Source organism: Schistocerca gregaria, chromosome 8, assembly GCF_023897955.1.
Source record: "Schistocerca gregaria isolate iqSchGreg1 chromosome 8, iqSchGreg1.2, whole genome shotgun sequence".
Lineage (NCBI taxonomy): Eukaryota > Metazoa > Arthropoda > Insecta > Orthoptera > Acrididae > Schistocerca > Schistocerca gregaria.
In genome coordinates, this window is record NC_064927.1 from 505,715,147 (window position 1) to 505,736,700 (window position 21,554).

A 21,554-nucleotide genomic window follows, 5' to 3' on the forward strand; every position below is an offset into this window, starting at 1 on the left:
CTGTCGATTCAGCCGTCAGGGCATCGCCCGACCGGCTCACGTGTTTCTCAGTTGTCGCATGTGATCAAAGGCCCTCGCCTACATTCCAAGAGTCAATGGCCGACGTTAAGAAGATTCTTCGAGAAGCTTTTCAACGTGACAAAAGAGGGAAGGACCGTGAAGTCGTTCATCTCCAGTAAACTGAAGTGAATAAATACGCGAGACGCAGTGGGCCCGACAGACGAAGAGGACGAAGGAAGAAGAGAAGAGTAGCAGTAGCTTTCAGTCAGTTTCGGTGCTGAAGGCCGTCATGCAAGAAGAGACTACATCATGCACAGAAGCACCAAGTCCGCCGCTGTAATGGAATAGCAAGCAGCAGCCTCGCCGCCAGAAGACAGAAGTTAGAAGGTATTTGAAGACTGATTTTTACGTACTCGAGTGACTCGTGAGGACGGGAAGGAGACGGCCTCACACCAGCAGTCACCTGTGAGCTGGGATGAAGATCTGACGGCCGAAGACTGGCAAGCGGGAGTCCGGTGTTCGAGTCCGGGACACTGGCCTTCCCCCGCCGCGCCGCTGCGCTGGCCGACGCACAACACACGCGGCCGCTTAGAGAAGAGAAACTTTGGGACGCCACATCCAAGGTATCACCGTCCGAAGCACGACTAGGTCCTCAATAATTAAACGGGCACCTCGGGCTGCGCGTCTCCAGTCAGCTGGGCAAGACGGCGACACGAGATACACACTGCCACACGTAATGGGACGCCGCCGCTGCCGCAGCAGAAGGCTTCGCAAACGATACAGCTGCCGCTCTCCGAGCCAGAACATCCAGTAAGAAAAGTTATCTTATGTAAAAATGCTGTTTCGTTCTACCTCATACCCGAGCCAAGGAAGAACCCACCCTGCCCACATGTTGTTTGTGCTGTCACCGCCAGACACCACACTTGCTAGGTGGTAGCCTTTAAATCGGCCGCGGTTCGGTAGTATACGTCGGACCCGCGTGTCGCCACTATCAGTGATTGCAGACCGAGCGCCGCCACACGGCAGGTCTAGAGAGACTTCCTAGCACTCGCCCCAGTTGTACAGCCGACTTTGCTAGCGATGGTTCACTGCCTACTTACGTTATCATTTGCCGAGACGATAGTTTAGCATAGCCTTCAGCTACGTCATTTGCTACCGTCATGTACCGTCAAGACCGACGTTCGTCATTAATGGATTAAAGTTAAGCATTCCACCATCTACGTCCGTTTTTCTAAATTCTAATTTCCTTGTCCTGTTCCAGACCTCACGCCAGCCAGCTGCGTGAGCTAAAACGAGTGCCTTTCGGCGTCCTCTAGTAACACGGTGCTGGCTCTCCTGCCAACCACAACAGAGAGTACTACCTTAAGGCCTTAACTGAGGCTGAGGAGGTAAACTCCAATCGTATTTGCGATTCCATTGTCTCCAACCATTAACTACCAACTGATAGATGGCAGTTGATGGTTGGAGACGCAACGCACTTGTTACAGGTAGTGTGCGAAAGCCAGTTCATAGATGTTACGCACTGATGGAATCGTGTATACAAGTGGAGTTAACACCGTGAGCATCAGTTCAGACCCGAAATGGAGTACTGAAGCACCAAAACTGGTAACCATATAACAAATAACATCTGAGGACGGCTGCAGGTGTTCCATTTTATTACGCTGCAGAAGAAGGTTGTAGGTACCTCCGAGCCAAATTTCAAATTTACACGCGCATTGGGAGACAATTACTGCGTTTCGAAAAAAGGGATACTGTTCAGTGCATTTTGAAAAAAAAAGGTCGACAAACATGTTGTAACTGCACCAAAATTCTTCACTAGTACGCAGTTATAAAATTTCTCAAAAACAAAAGTTCGCGTATTGTTGATTGAACTTTAAGTAAACTTCTCACGACTGGTACCGAACTCATTAAATGACATCATTATTGATGTATGTCTGGGATTTTTTTACGGAAAGAAAGATTAAAATACGCCACTGTTAAACATTTTTATAAGTAAGGTGACAGGAATATTTAAATAATTATAATTGAGTCTCTTGACATACTTTTCTGCAATATTCTAGGAAGTAATCCATTCAAGGTTACTTTAACATTCAAGCAGAAACACAACAGAGATTGGGTTCTAAAGGGGTTGTTCAATTGAGGAAATCATTTCTCAGCTTATTTGCAACAAAACTGCAAGCCTTAAAGAACAAGTAAACTTCCAGTTGGTATTTTCTATGAAGTGTCCAAGGCATTTTATTACACAGGTCATGTCACTCTTTTAGAAAAGCTTACAGTTTGTGGAAATGGTCTGTTAAATTATTAGTCTGAACTACATTTAGTGGACAGGTTTCAAAACGTGCTGCTGACTAGTTAGATAAGAGGGAGAAGCTTTAACGCCCGGAGAGAAATCAGAAATGGGGTAATAGAAGATTCACTCGTGTTATCTATATCTGTGAAAGACCTTCCACTTAACATACATCAAGCAGAGTTCACACTTTTTCCAAAGTGACAAAAGTGCTACAACTATTCCAATTAGAAAGACAGCAACAAAAGGAATCGTTAACGGTGTTTCGAGAGCATATAACCGGTTCTCAGAAAGTGGAATCTTCTTTAATTTCTAGAAAGGAACATGCTATGTTAAGTTCTGTAAAATCTTCCTGATATCGAGCTGCACAGCTTTCATAAAATACATTATCGTCATGACGACCTCAAGGTTCAGACGAGCTGAAAAACGGTAAAAACCGTATTATTTAGCTGCTTTCGACGATTTTCACAATAAAATTTCGTATACTATATTCTGTATGACGAATAAGATAACATCGACAGTTAGGATCAGTAAACAGAGCAAAATGCTCCAATTTTTGTAAATCCATACGAGGTGGGACGGAAAAGTAACCGAAACCTGAATGCCGGCCGCCGAGCGGGATGCTCCAGGGCGCCTCCTGGGCCACTGTGCCGAGCGACGCCATTCGCCGACGAAGAGTTCGTTCCCTGTGGCAGTGGTTTGCGTGTGTCAGAAGTGGACGAAGCAATGGTTGACTATCACGAACAACGTCTTGCTGCGAGCACTTGTTCTGTACTTGGCAAGAGTGCAGCGTCTGTCGTGGTGGAAGCAACGTACAAAGAATATGCTCTCAGTAAAACGCAAGTTTACGAAAGGTCTTCTTTGATTAAAAAGAGCGAAATAGCCACTGAAAATCACAGGGGGTTCCACTGTAAAACAGACCGCTGGATAAACCAATATTGAAATTTATTGGTGCGAACTCTGGTTTTATTTATTATGATGATCATTTCTCCCTACCTAGACAGCGGCCAACAAAGTATTTTCAAACCCCGAGGAGAAATTTGGCGATTTGAATTTTTTCTGAAGGCTCTGCCGCAATGAAAAACCGTTTCGTTTTAGTGACTGCCATCCCAATTCGTGTATCACATCCGTGCCACTCTCTCCCCTATTTCGCGATAATACAAAACGAGTTACGCTTATTTGGACTTTTTCTATCTCCTTCGTCAATCCTCCCTGATGGATCCCGCACCACGAAGCAATGCTCCAGAAGAGGATGGACAGGCGTAGTGTAGGCTGTTACATTTTCTAAGCGTTCCGGTAATAAATTGAAGTCTTTCGTTTGCTTCCTCCACAATGTAACGTAAGTGCTCGCCCCAATTTAAATTATTCGTAACTGTAATCCCTAAGAATTTAATTGAATGTGTGTCTTGTAACCGAAATATCGCAGATTCGTTTCAGTACTCACAATCGACTTCTAATCAAGCTGCGGGCCTATGGGGTATCGTCTCAGTTGTGCGACTGGATTCGTGATTTCCTGTCGGGAAGGTCGCAGTTCGTAGTAATAGACGGCAAATCATAGAGTAAAACTGAAGTGATATCATGTGTTCCATACGGAAGCGTCCTGGGACCTCTGCTGTTCCTGATCTATATAAATGACCTGGGTGACAATCTGAGTAGTTCTCTTAGGTTGTTCGCAGATGATGCTGTAATTTACCGTCTACTAAGGTCATCCGAAGACCAGTATCAGTTGCAAAGCGATTTAGAAAAGATTGCTCTATGGTGTGGCAGGTGGCAGTTGACGCTAAATAACGAATAATGTGAGGTGATCCACATGAGTTCCAAAAGAAATTCGTTGGAATTCGATTACTCGATAAATAGTACAATTCTCAAGGCTGTCAATTCAACTAAGTACCTGGCTGTTAAAATTACGAAGAACTTCAGTTGGAAAGACCATATAGATAATATTGTGGGGAAGGCGAGCCAAAGATTGCGTTTCATTGACAGGACGCTTAGAAGATGCAACAAGTCCACTAAAGAGACAGCTTACACTACACTCGTTCGTCCTCTGTTAGAATATTGCTGCGCGATGTGGGATACTTATCAGGTGGGATTGACGGAGGACATCGAAAGGGTGCAAAAAATGGCAGCTCGTTTTGTATTATCACATAATAGGGGAGAGAGTGTGGCAGATATGATACGCGAATTGGGATGGAAGTCATTACAGCAAAGACGTTTTTCGTCGCGGCGAGACCTTTTTACGAAATTTCAGTCACCAACTTTCTCTTCCGAATGCGAAAATATTGTGTTGAGCCCAACCTACATAGGTAGGAATGATCATCAAAATAAAATACGAGAAATCAGAGCTCGAACAGAAAGGTTTAGGTGTTCGTTTTTCCCGCGCGCTGTTACGGAGTGGAATGGTAGAGAGATAGTATGATTGTGGTTCGATGAACCCTCTGCCAAGCACTTAAATGTGAATTGCAGAGTAGTCATGTAGATGTAGATGGATGACTTTACGCTTTTCGCTATTTACAGCGAATTTCCCGTTTTCACCCCATACAGATATCGTTTCTGAATCATTTTTCAATTGCATTTGATAAACAAGCTGTTAAATGACAGTATCAGATGCAAAATATCTAAGATGGCTGCTCAGATTGGCTCCTAAATCTAAAAGGTGACTTAGGAAAAGCAGAATGGCTATAAAACATACTTGGGGAACGCCAGACACTACTTCTGTTCTGCTCGATGACTTTCCGTCAAGTATTACGAACTGTGGCCTTTCTGACAGGAAATCACAAATCCAGTCACGTAACGGTGCCGATGCTCCAAAAGCACGAAATTTGATTTGAAGTCGCTGGTGAGGAATGGTATCAAAAGCTTTCTTGAAATCTAAAAGTATTGACTCAACTTGACATCCTCTGCCGATAGCACTCATTACTTCGTGACAGCCGGCAGCTGTGACCGAGCGGTTCTAGGAGCTTCAGTCCGGAACCACGCTGCTGCCGGGATTATCCGAGCGGTCTAGGGCGCTGCAGCTATGGACTGTGCGGCTGGTCCCGGCGGAGGTTCGAGTCCTCCCTCGGGCATGGGTGTGTATGTTTGTCCTTTTAAGCTTTGGGACTGATGACCTTAGCAGTTAAGTCCCATAAGGTTTCACACACATTTGAACACAACACGCTGCTGCTACGGTCGCAGGTTCGATTCCTGCCTTGGGCATAGGTGTGTGTAATGTCCGTAGATTAGTTAGGTTTAAGTAGTTCTATGTTCTAGGGGACTGATGACCTCAGATATTAAGTCCCATAGTGCTCAGAGCAACTGGACCGATTTGACTTCATGAGAATAAAAATGGTTCAAATGGCTCTGAGCACTATGGGACTTAACATCTGTGGTCATCAGTCCCCTAGAACTTAGAACTACTTAAACCTAACTAACCTAAGGACATCACACACATCCATGCCCGAGGCAGGATTCGAACCTGCGACCGTAGCAGTCGCGCGGTTCCGGACTGAGCGCCTAGAACCGCTAGACCACCGCGGCCGGCTCATGAGAATAAAGAGCCGGTTGTGTTTCACCATAACGATACTTTATTATTCCTTATTGGCTATTTGCGAATAAATTTTTTTTCTTCGATGTAACTCCTAACGTTCGACCACAGTGCATGTTCCAAAATCCATCGACAGTAGTGATGTAATTCAGTGAACTATTCCTGTTTCCTTTCTAGGGTATTGGTGTGAATTGTGCAACTATCCAGTGTTTAGGTACGGGTCTTTCTACGAGCGAGAAAGATCCGTACCTATACACTGGATAGATGCACAAGTCAAGCTCGCATCGGCACAATCAGAAATCCCGTCAGTGAAGTTACATGAGGGACAATCGGCGAACTCGAAAGATTAATCGAGTTTGTCCTGAGGAACAATTCAGCTCAGTTTGAACGTCGATATGAGGATGTAAAGATTGGCAGTAAAATTTGTTTACCCATCAGGCATCTAAGGTACAAGCGCGTTCAATCCTGTCGCGAAATGAAGGACGCGTTGAAACACAATCATAATTTTCTTTAAAAAAACTTGTTACAGGCGATGAGTGGTGGTGTTATAGACACGATCCAGAAAGTGGATAATGCTCAAGTCAACGGAAGTCATCTGGCTCTCCTCATCCAAAAACGATCGTCAGATGAAATGGAATGTCGTCCCCCAAAAGCAGACAGTAAGCCAAGGCTTATGTTTGGAGTTTATGAAGAGACTGCACGTCGAGCAGATAAGAACTGAAATGTTGGGATAGAAAAGTACACTCCTGGAAATTGAAATAAGAACACCGTGAATTCATTGTCACAGGAAGGGGAAACTTTATTGACACATTCCTGGGGTCAGATACATCACATGATCACACTGACAGAACCACAGGCACATAGACACAGGCAACAGAGCATGCACAATGTGCCTGTGGTTCTGTCAGTGTGATCATGTGATGTATCTGACCCCAGGAATGTGTCAATAAAGTTTCCCCTTCCTGGGACAATGAATTCACGGTGTTCTTATTTCAATTTCCAGGAGTGTATATAGTGTGTGTGTGTGTGTGTGTGTGTGTGTGTGTGTGCAGTCACGTTAGTGTTGTATGACGATGAGAGAAGACTAAGAGTTAAAACCGTTGCTGGCACCTAGACTACTCGCCTCGAATTGTGCGCGTGGGACTGCCACGTCTACCGCCCTCTTCTGGCGGACGTATTACCATCAACGTACCTTATTTCGATAAGACTCTGACCTCTCATTGTACCTGATACCCCACTTCATATCACCTCTAAGTATTTAGAGGAAATAAAACGTTATCAGCGAACAATCTGCTGCTGATCTTATCTGAGAAATCGTTATTGTATACTGGGAATATAACGCTTCCGTCGAACACACCCGATGATATTTCGGCTTGGACTTTCCTCCTCCATTATAATTTGCTGGGTTCTGTTTGTAAAATAGTCATAAACACATATTTGGGAAGGCTCTCCGTACGACAAGATTTTGGTTAGAGGTCGACAATGCGGCTCGGTTTAGAACACCTTTCGTAAACACACTGAAGGACAAATATCGCGACACCAAAAGGTAATTAATGTAGAGTAATGAAATTTTGGCAATACATTCGTCTAGCTAACACATTTAAGTGATTAACATTACAAGATTACAGGTTAGTGCAACTGCGAGATAAACCGTTGCAAATGTGAAATGCTGGTACATTACTAGCCGGTGTAACCGCCAGAGCCGGCCGCTGTGGCCGAGCAGTTCTAGGCCCTCCAGTTCGGAACCGCACTGCTGCTACGGTCGCAAGTTCGAATCCTGCCTCGGGCATGGATGTGTGTAATGTCCTTAGGTTAGTAATGTTTAGGTAGTTCTAAGTTCTAGGTGACTGATGACCTCAGATGATAAGTCCCATAGCGCTCAGAGAATTTTGAACAATATTTGACCGCCAGAATCTTGAATTCTAGCATGCAGACGTGCTTGTATCGCGTTGTACAGGTGCCGGATGTCAATTTGCAGGATGGTGTTCCACGCCTGTTGCACTTGGTCCCCCAGCACAGGAACAGTTAATGCTGTTAGTGGATGACGCTGTACTTGTCATCCGGTGACGTCCCGCATGTGCTCGATCTGGTGATCGAGCAGGCCAAGGCAACATGTCGACACTCTGTCGAGAATTCTGGGTTACAACAGAGGTATGTGGGCGCGCGCTAAACTGTTGGAAAATACGCCCTGGAAAGCTGTTCATGAATGGTAGCAGAACATCTCGAATCACCAGATTGACGTACAATTGTGCAGTCAGGGCGCCTGGGATAACCATCAGAGTGTTCCTGTTGTCTTACGAAATCACACCACAGACCATGACTGCAAGTGTAGATCCAGCGTGTCTAGCACGCCGACAGGCCGATTGCAGGCCCTCTGCTGCCCTCCTCCTACGGAACACACGGCCATCACGGGCGCCGAGGCAGAACAGGCTTTCATCAGAAAACGCAACAGGTCTCCAACCTCCTCTCCACTGAGCTCTCGCATGACACCACTGCAACTGCAAATGGCGATGGTGTGGGTTCAGTGGAATGACGCTACAGGTAGTCTGGCACGGAGCTGTCTTTGAAGTAACCGATTTGTAACAGTTGGTTGTGTCACTGTGGTGCCAACTGCTACTCAGACTGCTGCTGCAGATGGAGTACGATGTGTCGGAACCATACGGCCATTCTCGTAGATCTACTGCAGGACGTCGTTCAAACTCAGTGATGTGTTGGTAATGGCGTCATTGTCGCCTTAGAGCCATTCTTCACTAACATCATCTCATATCGTCAAATCTCAAAGGTTACTAAAGCACACGACTGTTACAGCGTGTGTTTAAAGCAAACGTGCTTCGCATCCTCGTAGTGGCACTATAAAGCCACTCTTACAGTTGGGAACGACACGGAGACGTTCGAATAAACTCGAATTTTTTTATTACGAAATTCGAAGGTATACAGGGTGTTACAAAAAGGTACGGCCAAACTTTCACGAAACATTCATCACACACAAATAAAGAAAAGATGTTATGTGGACATGTGTCCGGAAACGCTTAATTTCCATGTTAGAGATCATTTTAGTTTCGTCAATCACCTACGCTCAATGGAGCACGGTATCCTGATTTCATACGAGATAGTCTACCTGTGCTGCTAGAACATGTGCCTTTGCAAGTGCGACACAACATGTGGTTCGTGCACGATGGAGCTCCTGCACATTTCAGTCGAAGTGTTCGTACGCTTCTCAACAACAGATTCGGTGACCGATGGATTGGTAGAGGCGGACCAATTCCATGGCCTCCACGCTCTCATGACCTCAACCCTCTTGACTTTCATTTATGGGGGCATTTGAAAGCTCTTGTCTACGTAACCCTGGTATCAAATGTAGATACTCTTCGTGCTCGTATTGTGGACGGCTGTGATACAATACGCCATTCTCCAGGGCTGCATCAGCGCATCAGGGATTCCGTGCGATGGAGGGTGGATGCATATATCCTCGCTAACGGGGGACATTTTGAACATTTCCTGTAACAAAGTGTTTGAAGTCACGGTGGTACGTTCTGTTGCTGTGTGTTTCCATTCCATGATTAATGTTATTTGAAGAGAAGTAATAAAATGAGCTCTAACATGGAAAGTAAGCGTTTCCGGACACATGTCCACATAACATATTTTCTTTCTTTGTGTGTGAGGAATGTTTCCTGAAAGTTTGGCCGTACCTTTTTGTAACACCCTGTATACAGCGAAGAATTATTCCCCAAAATATTGGCGATGAACTAAAATTCCATCTGTAAGAGTCAGGGAATATGTTAATTTTATGTTTCAGATAACCACAACCGGAGTTATAGCGACAACCTCCGATCTACTTCCCTTCACAGCTGCCTCAGGAAAATCTCAATTACACAGTGAAGATATTAGTATTTTTCAATAAAAAATAGTAATAAAACTGGAATGTATGCTTTATTCATTGCAGTAAACCCCATTTGTTTACTAAGTTCCAGTACGGAGAAAAAAATCCTGAATTTGAGCAATATTTTCGTCCGTCGCCCTTTTGCTCCCCCTTCAGCGACTGCTGCTAAATTATAAGAAGGCGGAATGTATAGACTCTACATGTTCATCTGTATACACATTTTATTTTAAAAATGTTATGTATGAATAGAGCAAGTTGTGTTTCTTGCGATGGTTGTCCCTGAATCCGTGCTGACTGTCTGAGATAAGACTGTTTTCCTCCAGTCGCGTCAAAGTGTGAAAGTTTACACAAGAAATTATGCTCTAGGATCGTGGAGCATTCTGCTGCTACCAATATCGGCCTGCAAGTTTTTACACTCTAAGAAGTAGAAAAAAAGACACGTCACGAAGTAATTATCCAAACTGAACGAAAATCGGTAGATGTGCCCTACAGACAACTAAATTATCACAATTTTAGAAAAATTGGATGATGTGTTCAATAGGAAAAGCTTCACAAACTGAATGAGTCAGTAACACAATTGATCCACCCCATGCCTAACTCGGACTTACAGAGTTGTTGGGTGTGCTCCTGAGGATATCGTGCCAAATTCTGTGGAGAGATTCGGCCTCCTTGCTCGCGAAGTTAGGGTTTGGCAAGCAAGAAAACAAGCGGTAGGGACTCTCGCCACCTGCGATCGGACTTTATCTTGCTGAGACGTAACACTAGGATGGTTTTGCCACAAAGGAAACGAAACGGGGCGTAGAATATGAGCGACGTAGAGCTGTGATGCAAGGGTGCCGCGGGTGACACTAAAGGAGTCCTGTTATGAAAAGAAATGGCTACCCAGAACATCAAACTGGTTCAAATGGTTCTAAGCATTATGGGACGTAACATCAGTCCCATAGACTTAGAACTACTTAAACCTAACTAACCTAAGGACATCACACACACCCATGCCCGAGACAGGATTCGGACCTGCGACCGTAGCAGCAGCGCGGTTCCAGTCTGAAGCGCCTAGAATCGCTCGGCCACAGCGGCCGGCCCAGAACATCACTGCTAGTTTTCGGGTCACTCAGGGGCGACAGTCAGATTGGTATCCCACTGCTGTCCGGAGCGTCTGCAAACACGACTTCACTCAGTCCGAAGTGGGACTCATCACAGAAGACAATTTTACTCCATTGAGTGGGATTCCAGGCCGAATGTGCCCAACACCGCTGCAGTTGGGCTTGTTGGTGTACAGAAGTCAACGGCAACGCAAGCTCACCCTCCTTTTCGTGAGCCGCCTGTTTTTTCCTTCTTTTGGTCACTGAAGCGCCAATTACACGTGGGATCGATGACGATGGTGAATCCGTGGCTCTGGATGCCTCTCTGACGATTGCTCGATGTTCAAGATCTGTCCTCTCTCTAGGTCGACGGTTTCCTTCTTGGTGCTGTGTTCGGCCACGATTCTCCCATTCCTGCCAACATCGTCGAATAGTGGCGTAGCTGCTGTTCAACTGTCGAGCGATTCGCCGATTACCCCAACTGGCGTCTTTGAGCCCAACTACGCGTCCTTTCTCAAATGCTAGCGTCTGCGTATATTGTTCTCATGACTGCGTGCGTGCCATACTGAGCTACCGACAAGGGAAACTCCACATCACACCCCCTCAGATTTAGTGGTGAAATGGCCCAGTAGGTAGCCCGTCAAAAACTGAAGACATATCAAGCTTGAAAACAAGAAGGTGTACTGAACTGTAGAAAAAGAAGCAAAACAGAAATGGCGGACGGTTTAAGCAGAAGACGTGCAACATTGAGCGCCTTGCAGGAACAAAAGCATCGTGGTGGTCACGGTGCCTGACTGCTAAGCGAACTGCGTGTTCGGTCAGAGGGTTAGCTGCCCTCTGTAACAAGAAAAACTGAGTTAACCGATCGACGACGAACTTAAACGGGTGTCTTACGACGCCCGCCCCGAGCAGATGCAGCGAACGAAAGCGAATAAAATGAGATATTAAAAAAAAGCGGAACATCCCTGTTCACATCTCCCTTGTGCCACACTTTTTTTCACAAATTTGTGAACTTTCAGTCCGGTCAGTGATGAGTCTGTTCTCCTTCTGTAATATTGGCAGTTGTACTATACACTAATTACAAAACATGAGTCATGTGGTAAGAATATATTACTGTTGCAAGTAAATATGATGAATAGAGAGAGCAGGCGAAATGTCGCGTAGAACTCTCACAGAAATGAAGACGACAAATAAATGGTTGTCAACTGTGTTACAACAAACGATTTCAAGAGTCAAAACTTCCAAAACGAAACGGAAGAGGCATAAGATGTGGTACTTGAGTAGAAGAAATGGTAGTTACGTACGTCTGGAGGTCCCACCTTTACATCTCGCTGTTGCAAACGGACGTTACACCACGATACGGACACAAATTTGAATATGACGCACAGACGCGTCGATTACTGGACGGACAGTTCATAATTTTGTGAAACAAACTGTGTGTCACGAGCAACATTTGAACACGGTTCTGCCCCTTTGCCCACCCACTCCGTGACCAGATAACCACAACGCCGTGCTTCTTATTATTGCCTCCGTGTTGAACATCTTGAGCTTGGACCGTTCACTGTTTTCATTTTTTTTTCTCACAGTTCAGTGCACTTCCCTCCTGTTTTCATGCTTGATCTGTGTTCTGTTTTTGACGGGCTACCTACTGCGTCATCTAACTCTCAGGCGGGTGCGATGGGTAGTTTCCCATGTGACTACACGGAATGAAATTCGCAACGACTTTATGCCCTAGTATCGGTATCTCCCCTGTTTACTATCCTTGCCAATTTCGCGGCGAAATTGCGCTACAGCGTCACAAATTCATCCATAGGCCGCCAAAGTTTACAATTTTGCATTTGATGAATTCTTCTCGGGTTATCAGCCGAGTGGTGGCGTCGTCTTGTCGCAACGTTTCAATGAGTTTCGTACCCATCACCTTCTGGCGAAGATGATGGGTACGACAGAAGATGATGGGTAAGAAACTCATTGAAACGTTGCGACAAGACGACACCACCTCTCGGCTGATAACCCGAGAAGAATTCATCATTGGAATACGCCGAGAAGGACTGCAATCGCATAAATTTTGCATTTTCTGTCGACAGCTGTTTGGATATCAGTTTCTGACCTATTTGCATAGCTCCTTCGTGGTGCGGCGTTTTTTTTTACCTTTAGTTTTTCCCCTTTAAATTGTGCATTAGGCGCCGATCTTTCTAAGATTTCCTAATAGATCTTTGGCAGCATCTGAGCGTGGAAATTGTTATATGCCTTCGCATGGCTCTTTTATGCACGCACGAGTTGATATTAACTTTTCTTTATCAGTTTTCCTTCAGTCTGCTTGGTAGTAGTCTCTATTTTCGCAATACTCTCCGAATCGTATCATTCAGCCAACTTGGATTTCTGCGCCTTTTATTGCTTTACTTGGTACGCATTTACCAATACCCCACTTTTTAAGTCTATTACGTCTTCCAGTTTTATGTGGAGGTACAAACCTTTTTGGTGACACAAAGAGTTGTTGGAACGCCTAAATGGACTCCCAGCAACATGTTCACCAATTGGAACTTTCATCGTCCGTGGAAATATTTCTTTCTGCGTGTCTTCCTGGTGTGAGATATGACGTGGGAGCAGACCTTTGCTGTCAATCATATAGAGCGGTCTGCTTTAAAACACCTGATAAGTGCGGGAAGATAGTGACACTCGTCGGCTGGTTTTATGACTTTGTTCTGCCTTGTTGTTTCGATTCCGCAGCTCCAAAATATGGGCCCATAGAAGCCGCTCTAGATGGATTCACCCTCAAACTGTACATTCCTGTAAGTCTTGATCCTGATTCTTCACATCAACACTGAAATGCCGCCCTGTATGCAGGCTTCAAATCATTCGCTTGAACCAGGGCACTGTGCCGAGTTTTCGCAGCCTTTGGTACAGCTTTCTGAAATGGTAACATAGGGTGCTTCTACTTCCCTCAATGAACAACGTTAAACACGTAAGAGAGCGAGATGTGCAGCTACCGCCTTTGCACAAACGTGGCATCGGTAACAATGATTTTTTTTTTGTACTGGTACGTATTGCACAACAACATCAGTTCAGTCGGAACTTGCTTTTGATGCTATATTAATACATTCAGTCACAAAGAGGAACACGTGTGACCCTGTCATGAAGTGTCGACAACTGACCGATACTTCTGGTTAGTATATTTGATCGTGACACTGTCACATAAATGGTAGATAAGCCATTGAACTTATTTAAATTATGATCGAAACAAGTATCTGGCAATAATTTCTCTTACATTTTCCAATTTTCCAGCAATCTAATGAAAGATTATGGTTTAATACAGTTGTAAATACAGCGACGTATGGAATACTTTGGTTAAAAGTGGACTATAGAAATCTGTTGATGTAAGTTATGGAAGCAACTTGGACATGACGCTAACGTTAATCAATTGGATGCTTAAAATTACTGCAAAAAAAGAAATGTATACAACTGAATTCTAATTACTCTTTTCCCTTACCATTGATTGTAATTATACAGAAACAACCGTTCTCACGTCACTTAAAAATTTTTAGTATTTTACTTCAAGAAGATTCTGAAACTACTAATCAACCAAGTTCTACAAAAAAATGTACCGCTTTACAAAATAATAATTTCTTTGTAATACAGCAATAAGCATAAGTACGTAGACAATACTTACTTAAACAGAGTTCAAGAATATATCTCAATGCCGTTGACAGATCCCATGAAACTGAAATTACAGTTTTAACTACAAAGGATTAATTTAGAAAAATCATTACAATTCTGTAGTTTACTGAACACTGGCGTTGAAGTACGAGGGTTGTCCACAAAGTTCGTATCGGTCGCTGTATGGAAACCACAGTGAAAATCACAAACATTTTATTTGCACGAGTTAGTTACACTTTCCAGATACTTCTCTACATAGCCACCGCTCCGACTTAGACATATGTCGGAGCGTTATACTAAATTTCCAACACCAGCGTCATAGAAGGCAGCCGCCTGTGCTTTCCGATAATTCTCTACGCTGATCTACAGCACGTAGCCTGCGCCCAAGTGTTGTCTTCGTATCCAGCGTTTGATGTGAAGAGAGATGATACTCAGGATCAGCCAATTAGGGCTGTGTTGTGGGTGATCGAACACATCCCATCGAAAAGGCTGCAGGAGCGTCTTCACTGCCCCTGCAGAGTGCGACTGTGAATTGCCACGAAGAAGGAAGTGCGTGGCAGTTGCGTCAGGTGGGCTGCATCCATTAAGGCGAAGCCTCTCAGCGGGCCCTCCTACTTGGTGGGAGACATTGTTGTTCTAGGCACCTTTACTCGCTCATGACTGAAAAGAGCGTCTTGATGCGATCGACGGTCATACTAGAGAGACTATCCAACAGATATGTGCAAAGCTTCATCGGGTTTTCACTGTGGTGTCCATTTCACGACCGATCGGAACTTACTTTCTGGACAGCCCTCGTATATCCAGTAATTACTTTAGAGTACAGTCTGTCAGTTATTGACTGACGCGCAAAAGCAGACGGTGGTAGTATTGCGTACACAAGCTATAAAAGGGCACTTCATTGGCGGAGCTATGTGTGAAAAGGTTTTCGACGAGATTATGGCTGTTCGACAGGAATTAGCAGATTTTGAATGCGGAAGGGTAGTTGGAGCTAGACGCATGGGACATTCCATTTCGGAAATCGTTAGGGAATTCAGTATTCCGAGATCCATAGTATCAAGTGTGTGCCTAGAATACAGTTGCATGCTAACCTTGTTTAGGGCAGTAAAGCTGGTAAGCTTTTGAAAGTCCCAGAGCGACGGTATCTCGCTACAGTACGGCAGTGACAACACGAGGCGGCCGCAATGAAAGCACTTCGCTGCCGAGACTGGACCAGGTCAAAACACATGGGTGTAGACATCAGACTTCAGCAGAATGTAGTGTGTCAGAGCAACCAAATAGGGTCACGTCAACTTCGTCACGTCAAGAAAGAAAGGCGACGGCGAATGCAACAAATGGTATCAAGAGCTTCTATGAACCAGTTTCATGTACGTCTGTATGTACACTACTACTACTGGCCATTAAAATTGCTACACCACGAAGATGACGGGCTACAGACGCAAAATTTAACCGACAGGAAGAGGATGCTGCGATATGCAATAGATTAGCTTTTCAGAGCATTCACACAAGGTTGGCGCCGGTGGCGACACATATAACGTGCTGAAATACTGTTAGTTTCTAACCGAATTCTCATACATAAACAGCAGTTGACCTGAGTTGCCAGGTGAAACGTTGTTGTGATGCCTGTGTAAGGAGGAGAAATGCGTACCATCACCTTTCCGACTTTGATAAAGGTCGTATTGTAGCTTATCTCGATTGCGGTTTATCCTATCGTGACATTGCTTCACGCGTTGGTCGAGCTCCGATGACTGTTAGCAGAATATGGAATCGGTAGGTTCAGGAAGATAATACAGAACGCCGTGCTGGATCCCAATGGCCTCGTATCACTAGCAGCCGAGATAACAGGCATCTTATCCGCATGGCTGTAACGGATCGTGCAGCCACGTCTCGATCCCTGAGTCAACAGATGGGGGCGTTTGCAAGACAACAACCATCAGCACCAACAGTTCTACGACGTTTGCAGCAGCACTGACTATCAGCTCGGAGACCATGGCTGCGATTACCCTTGACCCTGCATCACAGACAGGAGCGCCTGCGATGGTGTACTCGACGACGAACCTGGGTGCACGAATGGCAAAACGTTATTTTTTGGGATGAATCCAGGTTCTGTTTACAGCATCCTGATGGACGCATCCGTGTTTAGCGACATCGCGGTGAACGCACATTGGAGGCGTGTATTCGTCATCGCCATACTGGCGTATCACCCGGCGTGATGGTATGGGACGCCATTGGTTACACGTTTCGGTCACCTGTTGTTCGCATTGACGGCACTTTGAACAGTGGACGTTACATATCAGATGTGTTACAACCCGTGGCTCTACCCTTCATTCGATCCCTGCGAAACTCTACACTTCAGCAGGATAATGCACGACCGCGTGTTGCAGGTCCTGTACGGGCCTTTCTGGATACAGAAAATGTTCGACTGCTGCCCCAGCCAGCACATTCTCCAGATCTCTCACCAACTGAAAACGTCTGGTCAGTGGTGGCTGAGCGACTGGCTCGTCACAATAGGCCAGTCACTATTCGTGATGAACTGTGGTTTCGTGTTGAAACTGGATGGGCAGCTGCGTGTGTACACGCCATCCAAACTGTGTTTGACTCAATGCCCAGACGTATCAAGGCCGTTATTACAGCCAGCGGTGGTTGTTCTTTATACTGATTTCTCAGCATCTATGCACCCAAATTGCGTGAAAATGTAATCACATGTCAGTTCTAGTATAATATATTTGGTCAATGAATCCTCGTTTATCATCTCCATTTCTTCTTGGTGTAGCAATTTTAATGGCCAGTAGTGAATTAAACTGGGAACCTAGAAACGACTGAGAGGCTTTGTCCTGCCGCAGCCCTCAGTGGTTTACAACACCACAACAGGCCACAGCAGTCCACCCATACAGCCGCCGCCATCACCCCCCCCCCCATCCACACCGAACCCAGGATTATTGTGCTCTTCGGCCCCCATTGCTCCTCCCCCCTCCCCCCCTCCTCCCCCGGGGGACGTCTCATATCAGATGAGTGTAATCTCAATTTTAGTTTGGTAGAATAATTAACGTGTGCGTGTATGTGGAATCGGTGTTTGACAAGAAATCACCAACACAGTGCAACTGAGGCGGAATAACGGGAACCAGCCCCCATTCCCGAGGTAGGTGGAAATCCGCCTGAAAACCCATCCACAGGCTGGCCAGCACAGCGGACCTCGACACTAATCCCCCGGCGGATTCGTGCCCAGGAAGCAGCGCGGTAGACCACACGGGAGGCCGGGCGGGCGTAGCCAGTTATATACACTCCTGGAAATTGAAATAAGAACACCGTGAATTCATTGTCCCAGGAAGGGGAAACTTTATTGACACATTCCTGGGGTCAGATACATCACATGATCACACTGACAGAACCACAGGCACATAGACACAGGCAACAGAGCATGCACAATGTCGGCACTAGTACAGTGTATATCCACCTTTCGCAGCAATGCAGGCTGCTATTCTCCCATGGAGACGATCGTAGAGATGCTGGATGTAGTCCTGTGGAACGGCTTGCCATGCCATTTCCACCTGGCGCCTCAGTTGGACCAGCGTTCGTGCTGGACGAGCAGACCGCGTGGGACGACGCTTCATCCACTCCCAAACATGCTCAATGGGGGACAGATCCGGAGATCTTGCTGGCCAGGGTAGTTGACTTACACCTTCCAGAGCACGTTGTGTGGCACGGGATACATGCGGACGTGCATTGTCCTGTTGGAACAGCAAGTTCCCTTGCCGGTCTAGGAATGGTAGAACGATGGGTTCGATGACGGTTTGGATGTAACGTGCACTATTCAGTGTCCCCTCGACGATCACCAGAGGTGTACGGCCAGTGTAGGAGATCGCTCCCCACACCATGATGCCGGGTGTTGGCCCTGTGTGCCTCGGTCGTATGCAGTCCTGATTGTGGCGCTCACCTGCACGGCGCCAAACACGCATACGACCATCATTGCCACCAAGGCAGAAGCGACTCTCATCGCTGAAGACGACACGTCTCCATTCGTCCCTCCATTCACGCCTGTCGCGACACCACTGGAGGCGGGTTGCACGATGTTGGGGCGTGAGCGGAAGACGGCCTAACGGTGTGCGGGACCGTAGCCCAGCTTCATGGAGACGGTTGCGAATGGTCCTCGCCGATACCCCAGGAGCAACAGTGTCCCTAATTTGCTGGGAAGTGGCGGTGCGGTCCCCTACGGCACTGCGTAGGATCCTACGATCTTGGCGTGCATCCGTGCGTCGCTGCGGTCCGGTCCCAGGTCGACGGGCACGTGCACCTTCCGCCGACCACTGGCGACAACATCGATGTACTGTGGAGACCTCACGCCCCACGTGTTGAGCAATTCGGCGGTACGTCCACCCGGCCTCCCGCATGCCCACTATACGCCCTCGCTCAAAGTCCGTCAACTGCACATACGGTTCACGTCCACGCAGTCGCGGCATGCTACCAGTGTCAAAGACTGCGATGGAGCTCCGTATGCCACGGCAAACTGCCTGACACTGACGGCGGCGGTGCACAAATGCTGCGCAGCTAGCGCCATTCGACGGCCAACACCGCGGTTCCTGGAGTGTCCGCTGTGCCGTGCGTGTGATCATTGCTTGTACAGCCCTCTCGCAGTGTCGGGAGCAAGTATGGTGGGTCTGACACACCGGCGTCAATGTGTTCTTTTTTCCATTTCCAGGAGTGTACTATGAGCAACTTGTTAAGCAAGCACAGCAGGAGGAAAACCACTGATACCTTCGTTATAGCAAGCCCTGTGCGGTCATGACGAATGACATCGGATAAACATTAGCCACTACTTTGCTCCATAAGCACCCCAGCAGTTTAGCTCATAAGAGAAGGCCCTGCAAGCGGCGAACTGTCAGTTGTTCGCCCACTGCTTGAATACTGCCCAGCAGTGTGGGATCCGTACCAGATAGGGTTGATAGAAGAGATAGAGAAGATCCAACGGAGAGCAGCGCGCTTCGATACAGGATCATTTAATAATCCCGAAAGCGTTGCGGAGATGATAGATAAACTCCAGTGGAAGACTCTGCAGGAGAGACGCTCAGTAGCTCGGTACGGTCTTTTGTTGAAGTTCCGAGAACATACCTTCACCGAGGAGTCAAGCAGTATATTGCTCCCTCCTACGTATATTTCGCGGAGAGACCTTGAGGATAAAATCAGAGATATTAGAGCCCACACAGAAGCATGCCGACAATCCTTCTTTCTACGAACAATACGAGACTGGAATAGAAGGGAGAACCGCTAGAGGTACTCAAAGTACCCTCCGCCACACGCAGTCAGGTGGCTTGCGGAGTATGGATGTAGATGTAGATGTAGGTGTACAGAAGCCGGATGGAAATATGTGTGCATTATCAGCTGCGTTGACCTGGCTGAAGGCCGCTCACCACGCGATTCCTTAGAGGGCATTGACAGACTATGCCAACCACGAGCCAAGACGCTACTTGTATTTTTACGGAAATAGGTAAACTAATCCTGAATCTTCTGTCAGTGCGCCTATTGATGACCATACGTCACTACCATTGTTCCGAGGAAAACTGGCCAGGAACGAACTACCGACCTACTTACGCCGTCCTAATAGTCGCCTCTTGCGATATCAAATGTCAGGCATTACTTCTCACCACGGACAACACAGTCGCCGAAAGTCTTCACTTAACGACCGAGAGCAGCGACGTTTGCGTAGAGTTGTCAGTGTTAACAGAAAAGTAACACTGCCTGAAACAATCGCAGAAATCAGTGTGAGGCGTACGACGAACGTATCCGTTAGGAGAGTGCGGTGAAAGTTGGCGTTAATGGTCTACGGCAGCAGGCGACCGTCGCGACTGCCTTTGGAAACAGCTCGACATTGCATGCAGCGCTTCTCCTGGGCTCGTGACCATATCGGTTGGATCTTAGAAGACTGGTCAGATGAATTTCGATTTCAGTAAGTGCTGATAGTAGGGTTCGACGGTGGCGCAGACCACACGAAGTCATGAACCCAAGTTGTCGACATGGCAATGTGCAATCTGGTGGAGGCTCCTTGGTGCTGTGGGCTGTGTTTACGTGGGCTCGGTCCTATGGCCCAACTGGAAATGATTTCGTTCGGCTACTTGGAGACCATCTGCAGCCATTCATGGCTGGAATTTTTGTGGATGACAATGTGCCATGTCATCGGGCCACAATTGTTCACGATTAGCTTGAAAAACATTCTGGATAATGCAAGCGAATGGTTTGGCCATGCAGATAGCCCGGCATGAATCCTATTGAACATTTATGAGACATAATATATATGCCTCTTCGTGTACAAAATCCCGCACCGGCAACATTTTCGCAGATGTTGACAGCTATAGAGGCAAGCAAGGCTCAATATTTCCGCAGGGGACTTCTAACGACTTGCTCAGTCCACGCCACATTGAGTAGCTGCAGTACACCGGACAAAAGGAGGTCCGACACGACATTAAAAGATATCCGATGACTTCCGTTACCTCAGTATATGAGTATACTTCAAATTGCAATATTATGTACGGAGGATTAATTTAGAACAATTGTCATAGTTCTGTACTTCACTGAAAACTGGCTTTGAGATATATCATCAATAGCAAACAATAATTACTTTAAAACACAGCCTGTCGATTACACACTGAAGAGCCAAATTGACTCGTACACCTACCTAATATCGTGTAGGACCCCCGCTAGCCTGCAGAAGTGCCGCAACACGACGTGGCATGGACTCGACTAATGTCTGAAGTATTCCTGGAGGGAACTGACTCCTCTGAATTCTGCAGGACTGTCCATAAATCCTTAAGAGTACGAGGTGGTGAAGATCTCATCTGAACAGCGCGTTGCGAAGCGTCCCACAAATGCTCAATAATGTTCATGTCTGGGGAGTTTGGTGGCCAGCTTAAGTGTTTAAACTCAGAATCGTGTTGCTGGAGCCACTCTGTAGAAATGCTGGACGTCTGTGGTGTCGCATTGTCCTGCTGGGATTGCCCTAGTCTGCCGGAATGCACAAAGGACGTGAATGGACGCATGTGATCAGACAGGAATGCTTTCGTACGCGTCACTTCTCAGAGTCGTATCTAGACATATCAGGGGTCCCATATCACTCCAACTGCACACGCCCCACGCAATTAC